Source organism: Bactrocera dorsalis, chromosome 2 (genome assembly GCF_023373825.1).
Source record: "Bactrocera dorsalis isolate Fly_Bdor chromosome 2, ASM2337382v1, whole genome shotgun sequence".
Lineage (NCBI taxonomy): Eukaryota > Metazoa > Arthropoda > Insecta > Diptera > Tephritidae > Bactrocera > Bactrocera dorsalis.
This window is the reverse complement of record NC_064304.1, coordinates 59,064,796-59,074,327: the sequence shown is the minus strand read 5'-3', so window position 1 is coordinate 59,074,327 and position 9,532 is coordinate 59,064,796. Positions and strand designations below refer to the sequence as shown.

General features: G+C 45.2%; 1 pseudogene; it reads right to left on the bottom strand.

Moving 5' to 3' along the window:
* Positions 1-8,178: 8,178 nt before the first annotated feature.
* LOC125776119 (uncharacterized) lies at positions 8,179-9,220 on the bottom strand (annotated as a pseudogene).
* Positions 9,221-9,532: the final 312 nt, after the last annotated feature.

Sequence of the window (9,532 nt, the reverse complement as noted above, 5' to 3'; positions counted from 1 at the left end):
ACATACTAGAATCATTAGCGATTATGTCCAGTATACATTTGTAGCTGAGTGCGACCAATATATTTTGCTTTCCATTTAAATGAGACATTTTTATTCAAGATTTAAAAATTAATTCGCTATAAAACTAACTTTGTGCGTTCACAGTTTAAATGTCAAATATCGGGCAAAGTTGCCACTTATGAAATTTCCCATAAACTGTGAATACAATAACTGGAGGATGGAGTCATGTGTAGAAGTTCACGCAAGTGAGAAAAGTTCTCTGATCGCCATTCACTTGGGAGTGGCCAGAAACGATTCTTTTGCATATGACTCAAGCAGCTCACGACTTCCGGTCTTTGACCAAGTATCCTCTGGGTAGCCTAAGAACATCCGTTTGAAGGCGAGCTAACGTGAGAAGGCGAAACATCCCCTGCATAGGGTTGTGCGCTGGGTTTGGGACCCGCCACGTAAAAAAACACCCCCAATGAAAAGGAACAACAAGCCTCGGATGAGTGACCCCCCTTTTGATGACGACCATGGCAAACGAAATAAGGACTACGAATTGAGGGCATGCACCTGGAATGTCCGGTCCCTTAATTGGGAAGGTGCCGCTGCCCAGCTGTTTGATGTCCTCGTGAAAATAAAGGCTGACATCACCGCCGTCCAAGAAATGCGATGGACGGGACAAGGACAGAGACAAGTAGGTCCTTGTGACATTTACTACAGTCGCCATATAAAGGAGCGCAAGTTTGGTGTTGGATTCGTGGTGGGAGAGAGACTCCGTCGCCGAGTACTATCATTCACTGCGGTGAATGAACGTCTAGCCACAATCCGCATCAAAGCGAGGTTCTTCAACATATCGCTGATTTGCGCCCACGCCCCGACGGAAGAGAAGGACGATGTGACCAAAGATGCCTTTTATGAGTGCTTGGAGCGCACTTATGAGAGATGCCCTCGCCACGATGTCAAAATCGTGCTTGGCGACTTTAACGCCAGGGTGGGCAAAGAAGGTATCTTTGGCACTATGGTCGGTAAATTCAGCCTCCACGAGGAAACATCCCCAAATGGGTTGAGGCTGATCGACTTCGCCGGGCCCCGAAATATGGTTATCTGTAGTACTAGATTCCAGCATAAGAAGATACATCAAGCTACCTGGCTGTCTCCGGATCGAAAAACCACCAACCAGATCGATCATGTTGTGATAGACGGAAGACACGTCTCCAGTGTTTTAGATGTGCGTGCGCTCCGAGGTCCTAACATCGACTCGGACCACTATATTCTTGCAGCCAAAATTCGCACCCGCCTCTGTGCAGCAAAAAACGCACGCCAACAAACACAAGGAAGGTTCGACGTCGAGAAGCTGCAATCACAACAGACAGCCGAACGTTTTACTATTCGGCTTGCACTCCTGCTCTCTGAGAGCACTCATCAACAATTCGGTATAAGGGAACTGTGGGACGGCATTTCAAACTCCTTACGTACAGCTGCAACCGAAACCATTGGTTTTCGGAAAGTGCAAAAGAACAGCTGGTACGACGAGGAGTGCCGTGTCGCAGCGGAGAGAAAACAGGCTGCCTACCTCGCAACGTTACGATCGACCACAACACGTGCGGGATGGGATAGATACCGAGAGTTGAAGAGCGAAGCGAGACGCATTTGCAGACAGAAGAAGAAAGAGGCCGAAATGCGTGAGTACGAACAGCTTGATAAGCTGGCCGACAGGGGTAATGCTCGAAAATTCTACGACAAGATGCGGCGGCTTACAGAAGGTTTCAAGACCGGAGCATACTCTTGTAGAACCCCCAAAGGTGATCTAGTTACCGATGCCCAGAGCATACTTAAATTATGGAGGGAACACTTCTCCAGCCTGCTGAATGGCAGTGAAAGCACAACACCGGGAGAAGGCGAATCCGATTCCCCAATCGATGACGATGGAGCAGACGTTCCATTACCCGACCATGAAGAAGTTCGAATAGCAATCACCCGCCTGAAGAACAACAAAGCGGCAGGGGCCGATGGATTGCCGGCCGAGCTATTCAAACACGGCGGCGAAGAACTGATAAGGAGCATGCATCAGCTTCTTTGTAAAATATGGTCGGACGAAAGCATGCCCAACGACTGGAATTTAAGTGTGCTATGCCCAATCCATAAAAAAGGAGACCCCACAATCTGCGCCAACTACCGTGGGATTAGCCTCCTCAACATCGCATATAAGGTTCTATCGAGCGTATTGTGTGAAAGATTAAAACCCACCGTCAACGAACTGATTGGACCTTATCAGTGGGGCTTTAGACCTGGCAAATCAACAACCGACCAGATATTCACCATGCGCCAAATCTTGGAAAAGACCCGTGAAAGGAGAATCGACACACACCACCTATTCGTCGATTTCAAAGCTGCTTTCGACAGCACGAAAAGGAGCTGCCTTTATGCCGCGATGTCTGAATTTGGTATCCCCGCAAAACTGATACGGCTGTGTAAACTGACGTTGAGCGGCACCAAAAGCTCCGTCAGGATCGGGAAGAACCTCTCCGAGCCGTTCGATACCAAACGAGGTTTCAGACAAGGCGACTCCCTATCGTGCGACTTTTTCAATCTGCTGCTGGCGAAAATAGTTCGAGCTGCAGAACTTAATCGAGCAGGTACAATCTTCTATAAGAGTGTACAGCTGCTGGCGTATGCCGATGATATTGATATCATCGGTCTCAACACCCGCGCCGTTAGTTCTGCTTTCTCCAGGCTGGACAAGGAAGCAAAACGAATGGGTCTGGCAGTGAACGAGGGCAAGACGAAATATCTCCTGTCATCAAACAAACAGTCGTCGCACTCGCGACTTGGCACTCACGTCACTGTTGACAGTCATAACTTTGAAGTTGTAGATAATTTCGTCTATCTTGGAACCAGCGTAAACACCACCAACAATGTCAGCCTAGAAATCCAACGCAGGATAACTCTTGCCAACAGGTGCTACTTCGGACTGAGTAGGCAATTGAGAAGCAAAGTCCTCTCTCGACAGACAAAAACCAAACTCTATAAGTCTCTCATAATTCCCGTCCTGCTATATGGTGCAGAGGCTTGGACGACGTCAACAGCGGATGAGTCGACGTTGCGAGTTTTCGATAGAAAAATTCTGCGAAAGATTTATGGTCCTTTGCGCGTTGGCCACGGCGAATATCGCACTCGATGGAACGATGAGCTGTACGAGATATACGACGACATTGACATAGTTCAGCGAATTAAAAGACAGCGGCTACGCTGGCTAGGTCATGTTGTCCGGATGGATGAGAACACTCCAGCTCTGAAAGTATTCGACGCAGTACCCGCCGGGGGAAGCAGAGGAAGAGGAAGACCTCCACTCCGTTGGAAGGACCAAGTGGAGAAGGACCTGGCTTCGCTTGGAATATCCAATTAGCGCCACTTAGCGAAAAGAAGAAACGACTGGCGCGCGGTTGTTAACTCGGCTATAATCGCGTAAGCGGTGTCTACGCCAATTAAGAAGAAGAAGGTAATTTTTTGTAATAAGTATGTATATATACATACTAGAATCATTAGCGATTATGTCCAGTATACATTTGTAGCTGAGTGCGATCAATATATATTGCTTTCCATTTAAATGAGACATTTTTATTCAAGAATTAAAAATTAATTCGCTATAAAACTAACTTTGTGCGTTCACAGTTTAAATGTCAAATATCGGGCAAAGTTGCCACTTATGAAATTTCCCATAAACTGTGAATACAATAACTGAAATATAAAAATTTAGTTAAAATTGAATTAATAGTTCGGAAGATGTGTGATGTTAATTATTGATTTATCTTACTTTTAATGGTTTAAACAAAAAACGCAAAAGCTTTTGAAAGAATTTGTCATGTGCAAATTTTAGTGAAATACCCTTAATGTTCATTAAACCTATTAAGGGGCATTAATTATTTTTAAAAATTTTCAAGCCTCAGGTGCCACTTATTATTACGTAATTGCATTGTGTCAAATTTTGTACCTTAATTTGCGGCTTAGTTATGGTCATTTATAGGTTTTCGGTTAACGGCGCCTTGTGAGCGTGGAAGTGGTCCAATGAAATCAACGAGCGTGTACGTTTCATAACGATATCGGAATTTTTACTCAAGTTATATATAGCTTGCACAGACGGATAAACCTAAATCTATCTCGATTATTTTAGATGTACAAAGGATCATAAATCGTCAGCAGAGCTTTCCTCTCGAAAACTCGTAACATCGGCTCATAAGATGTTGTCATCGTCCATGTCTCTACTTCATATAGCAGGACGGGAATAATGAGTGACTTATAGAATTTGGTTTTTATTCGTCGAGAGAGGACTCTACTTTTCAATTGGCCACTCAGTCAGCATTGTATTTCGAGGCTGACATTGTTGTTCCTGTCAATATTGATTCCAAGATAGACGAAATTATTTACGACTTCGAAATTATGACTGTCAACAGTGTCGTGAGAGCCAAGTCGCGAGTGCGACGACTGTTTGTTTGATGACAGGAGATATTTCGTCACTACCATACCCATTTGCTTCACTTCCTTATCCAATCTGGAGTAAGCAGAACTAATGGCGCGGATGTTGAGACCAATGATATCAATATCATCAGCATACGCGAGCAGCTGTACACTTTTATATAAGAAGGTACATTCTCTATTTAGTTCTGCAGCTCAAATTATTTTCTCTAAGAGTAGATTGAAGAAGTCGGACGATAGGGAGTGCCTTGTCTTAAACCTCATTTGATATCGAATGGCTCGGACAGGCCATTCCTGATCCTAACGGAGCTTTTGGTATTGCTCAACATCAGTTTTCACTACCGTATAAGTTTTGCTCGGATACCAAATTCATATGTTGCGGTATTTTTCTTTTCGTGCTGTCAAAAACAGGTGGTGTGTGTCGTTTCTCTTTTTAAGTCATTTCGAATGGTGAATATCTGGTCAGTTGTTAATTTTCCAGGTCAAAGCCACACTGATAAGTTCCGATCAGTTGGTTGTCGATGGGCTTTTATAATTCACACAACACGCTCGATATAACTTATAAGCGATGTTGAGGAGGCTTATCCCACGGTTGTTGGCGCAGATTGTGGAGTCGTCCTTTTTGTGGATTGGGTTCGTCCAAACATATTTAATAAAAAATCTGATGCATGCTCCTTTGTTTTTCAGTTCCTAACCGGCGTATTTGAATACCTCGGCTGGCAATCTATTGGCCCCCGACGCTTTATTGTTCTTCAGACGAGTAATTGCCAATGGTTTCGTTTGCAGATGTACGTAAGGGGTTTTAAATACCGTCTCCCAATTTCCATATACCGAGTTGCTAATGAGTGCTCTCAGAGAGCAGGGGTGCAAGTCAAGTAGAAAATTGTTTGGTTGTCTGTTGTGAATGCAACTTTTCGACGTCGAACCATCCTTGGAATTGTTGATGTGCGATTTTTGCTGCACAGAGGAGGGGGAGAATCTTGGCTTCAACAAGATAGTGGTCCGAGTCGATGTTAATACGTCGGAGCGTACGCACGTCTAAAACCTTTTGGATGTGTCTTCCATCAACATGATCGAACTGGTTGGTGGGTTTTCGATCCAAAGACAGACAGATAGCTTGATGAATTTTTCTGTGCTGAAATCGAATACTACAGATAACCATATTTCGGGCCACGGCGAAGTCGATCAGTCTCAGCACATTTGTAGATGTTTCATTGTGTAGGTTGAATTTACCGACCGTTTTGCCAAAAATACATTCTTTGCTCACTCTGTTGTTAAGGCGTGAGTGCAAATCAGTGATATGTTGAATAAATTCACATTGGTGATAATTGTGGCTAGACGTTCATCCACCGGGGTGAATGCCAGTACTCGACGACGAAGTCTTTCTCCCGCTACGAATCCCACCCCGAATTTACGCTCGTTTATATGGTCACTTTAGCAAATGCCACAATGACCTTCTTGCTTCAGTCGGTGACGTCAGTTTTTACTCTAACAAGGTCATCAAACAGCTGGGCAGGGGCACCTTACCAATTAAGTGACTCTTTCCTTACTTGCGTGAACTTTTACATATGGCTCCATCTTCCTGGAACTGTCTTTAATTCGCTAAGCCTTGGAGAATACGAAATTCGAACAAACTATACAAAATGTTTAAATAAATGTTTAATAGTAAAACAAATTGACAGTGAACCACAGTGAAGTTTTAGAATGTTAGCTGCGGATTTCAAGGAACGCAATCTTGTACAAGTGGGTCATGAAAGCGTGCGAAGAGTTCTTTTAAAACACAAATATTATTCAAGTAGTATAAGAAATTTGCTATCGCAAATTATCGTTAAGAAACGACTTTTTTTGCTCTAACTTACATTTTACATTCTCAAAGAATTTAGAGAAAGCCTCTAAGAGTCCTACAAAACAATAAATTTGGAAAGCTGACTGTAACGGTATAGCGTTGTGTCTTTAGCAGAGGTGTTGGTGAAATCAGCATTAATAGAGATAATATGAATAAGAAAGTATATTTAAAAACTTTACGTAACAAGAGTGCAAAAAATTAAGCTTGTGGATCCAAAAAATCCCAATAATTTGAGTTTCAAAATATATAAAGACAATGATCCCAAGCACATGTCTTACTAATGCAGGACATGGCTGCTATATAATTGCTCAAAAGTGTAAGATACTCCTGCGCAAAGCCCAGACATCAACCCCGTAGAAAATTTATGGACATTGGCTAAATGAGCTTCTGACCCCCTCACACTATAACACTGCCACACCACACACATCATACCCACCTCCTCTTCATCACTTACCACATCTTCATACACATCATTTCTTAACATTCCACGTCAATACCACCACGTCACTAATACAACCAACATGAGGACACCATGCCAAATTAACAAATGAGACCGACGGACGGAACACAGCCCCTTTGTTCTCCATTCGTGCGCATACACGGACGAAACGTTAAACAGCCGCCTTTCCAGCTTGAACCTTTTTCGCTTTTCTTTTCATATTTTGTCAAATTCGTCACCGAATTGAAGGGTGAGTAGCAGAAGTTTTATATATTTTTACGGACATATTTGAAAACAAGAAAAAACGATAACATCGGTTGCACCGAAGCCAATACATTTCTTTTATTAACTACTTATGTGTTCAGTTTGTATGGAAGCTATTTGCTATAGTAATCCGATGTGAATAATTTTTTCGGAGATTATGTTATTACCTAAAGCAGTAACTCATGTAAAATTTCGTATATATATTTCTGGGCTAATAATGAAAATAGGCATATTTATCAACGAAAATGCTTCTTTTTTTTTCGTTGGATTGGGCTCGTCTTGGAAGACCCACACGGTCGATTGCTGTTTTGTTTCGGGCTCATACGCATAGATCCATGATTCGTCACCTATGATGTCTTATAATAAAAGCTCTCGCCGCCAGAGGCAGCGATGCCAGACATTCTTCGACCAACCTTGAACGCACTGTGAATTGCCGCTCTGCTATCTGAGTGAATGGTCACTTCTCTGAAGGTAGACACTCTTTTGAGCAGCATGTCTGCTGCTACCTTGATGGCTGCAACCTCAGCCTGGAAAACGCTGCAATAGTCGGGAAGTCTGAAGCTGGATTTTATGGAGAGCTCCCGACAGTAGACAGTTCAGGATTGCATTAAGTGCGATAGTTGGGGTGGACCTTAATGCAGCGCACTTGCTGATGAGCGCAGCTCGTTGAACGCTCTCAAGTTTCTTTGCAAGTGTGGTCTTCTGCAAAGCCCTCCACCACATGAAGACTCCATAGAACATTATGGGCTTGACTATGGTGTCATAGAGCCAGAGTACCACCGTCGGTGAGAGCCCCCACCTCTTGCCAATAGCTCCTCTACAGCAATATAAGGCAATCGATGCCTTTTTGGCTCTCTCCTCGATATTCGGCTTCCATGAAAGCTTCTTATCCAGGATGAGCTCTAAATACTTCACTGTATCCGCCGGTTGCAAGCGGATACCTCCCAATAGGGGTAACGGCGCCTCCAGGATCTTGTATCTTCTACTAAATAAAACCATTTCTGTTTTATTTGGATTGATGGCAAGTCCACTTTCGACCAGATATTCCCGGTGTCGCACTCTAGTTTTGCTGTAACTACGTCAGCGTTGCTGAAATTAGGTAAAAGGAATACCGTTAGTTCGTTTCTGACCAGCATACAGGCTCCCTTTTGCGGCCTTTGCGTGATGGAGGTTAATCTGGAGGAATCTCATCCTTCAGACTATCCTCTAGAAGCGCCAGTTCAGTGCTTAGGTCATGGTCGACCCTCACTTCCTCAAACAATTGTTCGAGGTTGAAAACGGAGTCGCTGATCGACGATCCGCCTCCAGTGCTCGCCACGTCCGAGAGGTTTGGGTCGTTTTCCCTGGTCGCTTGACCATCGCTAACCCCTTCTCCCCAGCTTGAGCGCCATCAGCCCTGGCCTCCGTTGGGAGCACCTTCAGTACCACCATTTCGAACCCATAGCTGATGGCTCCCTTGGTTTTGCTGAGAGGACCGATGGACTCCGCGTTAAGCATTATCAGCGCTTGCCGATATGGTTCATCGGTTCTCTCCAGCCTTATTACCCTCCAGTCATGCGCGGGGAGTGTGGGGTTGCAGTACCTGAGGATTTCCTCTATCTCCTTCGCGGTAGACGGTTCGGCCGGCAGCCAGACGCGAGCCCTAGGGCGAAGAGGAAGATCCTCTTTGTCCACGGCCTCCAGTCTGGCCCCCTTCCAAACCTCCCCCACCAGAGAGACTGCCTTCTTGTATAAGATGGCCGATCTTTCATCGGAGCATCGAGTCAGCTTGTGCAGCCCATGGTGCCAACCGCCACTAACGCATTTTGGGGGTGTCCCAGGGTTTTCCTTGACAACCCTGAGGAAGCGGTCGAGCACGTCAAGTATTCTTGCACCAGCACCTTTAGTAATCTCGCTGAAGGTTGGCGCCGCCCCGTTCTCGGTTTTTTTTTGCCAAGGGAGGTTTCTCCCTCGTGCGACCTTTGCCGCTTAACCGCTGGTTCATGTCTGTTTGCTTCGAGTCGTGACCCATCGGTCTCGCTCTCCCTTAGCACCTTCTTGGCCCACTCCAGCGTGTTAACATGCTGCTCAGATACCTGACCTTTTCTACTTGGCGACGATTTCCTCGTCCCGGGAGCAGCAGCCCCCCCTGGGAAAGAGCTGGGTGTCGATTTCGACGCCCCTTCACCTCCTTTCGTCACCTTCTCGTCCGTGTTTGTTGGTGTTGTGTCCATGCTATAAGGGTCCTCACTCAGAGCCGCTTTCCGACCCCCGGAGAGGTAGTTGCCTTTAATGATCCGAAGGTTGTCTCAGTGATGAGGCCAAGGCGAGAGTTGACGTACGCCCTTATGAGGCAATACATTCAGAGCTGACCAGCGTAAAGAAGAGTCCTCTCAACTTACACCTACCACGCCAACTTAATGACGACGAGGGGGGACGTACTCTGAGGCCTGCCAAGGTTTTAACGGGACGGAGGCAGTTTCGACATTAGCCCGACAGCCATTTCTGATGGGTGTCACCCCATCATACTCAGGTGCCTGAATGCC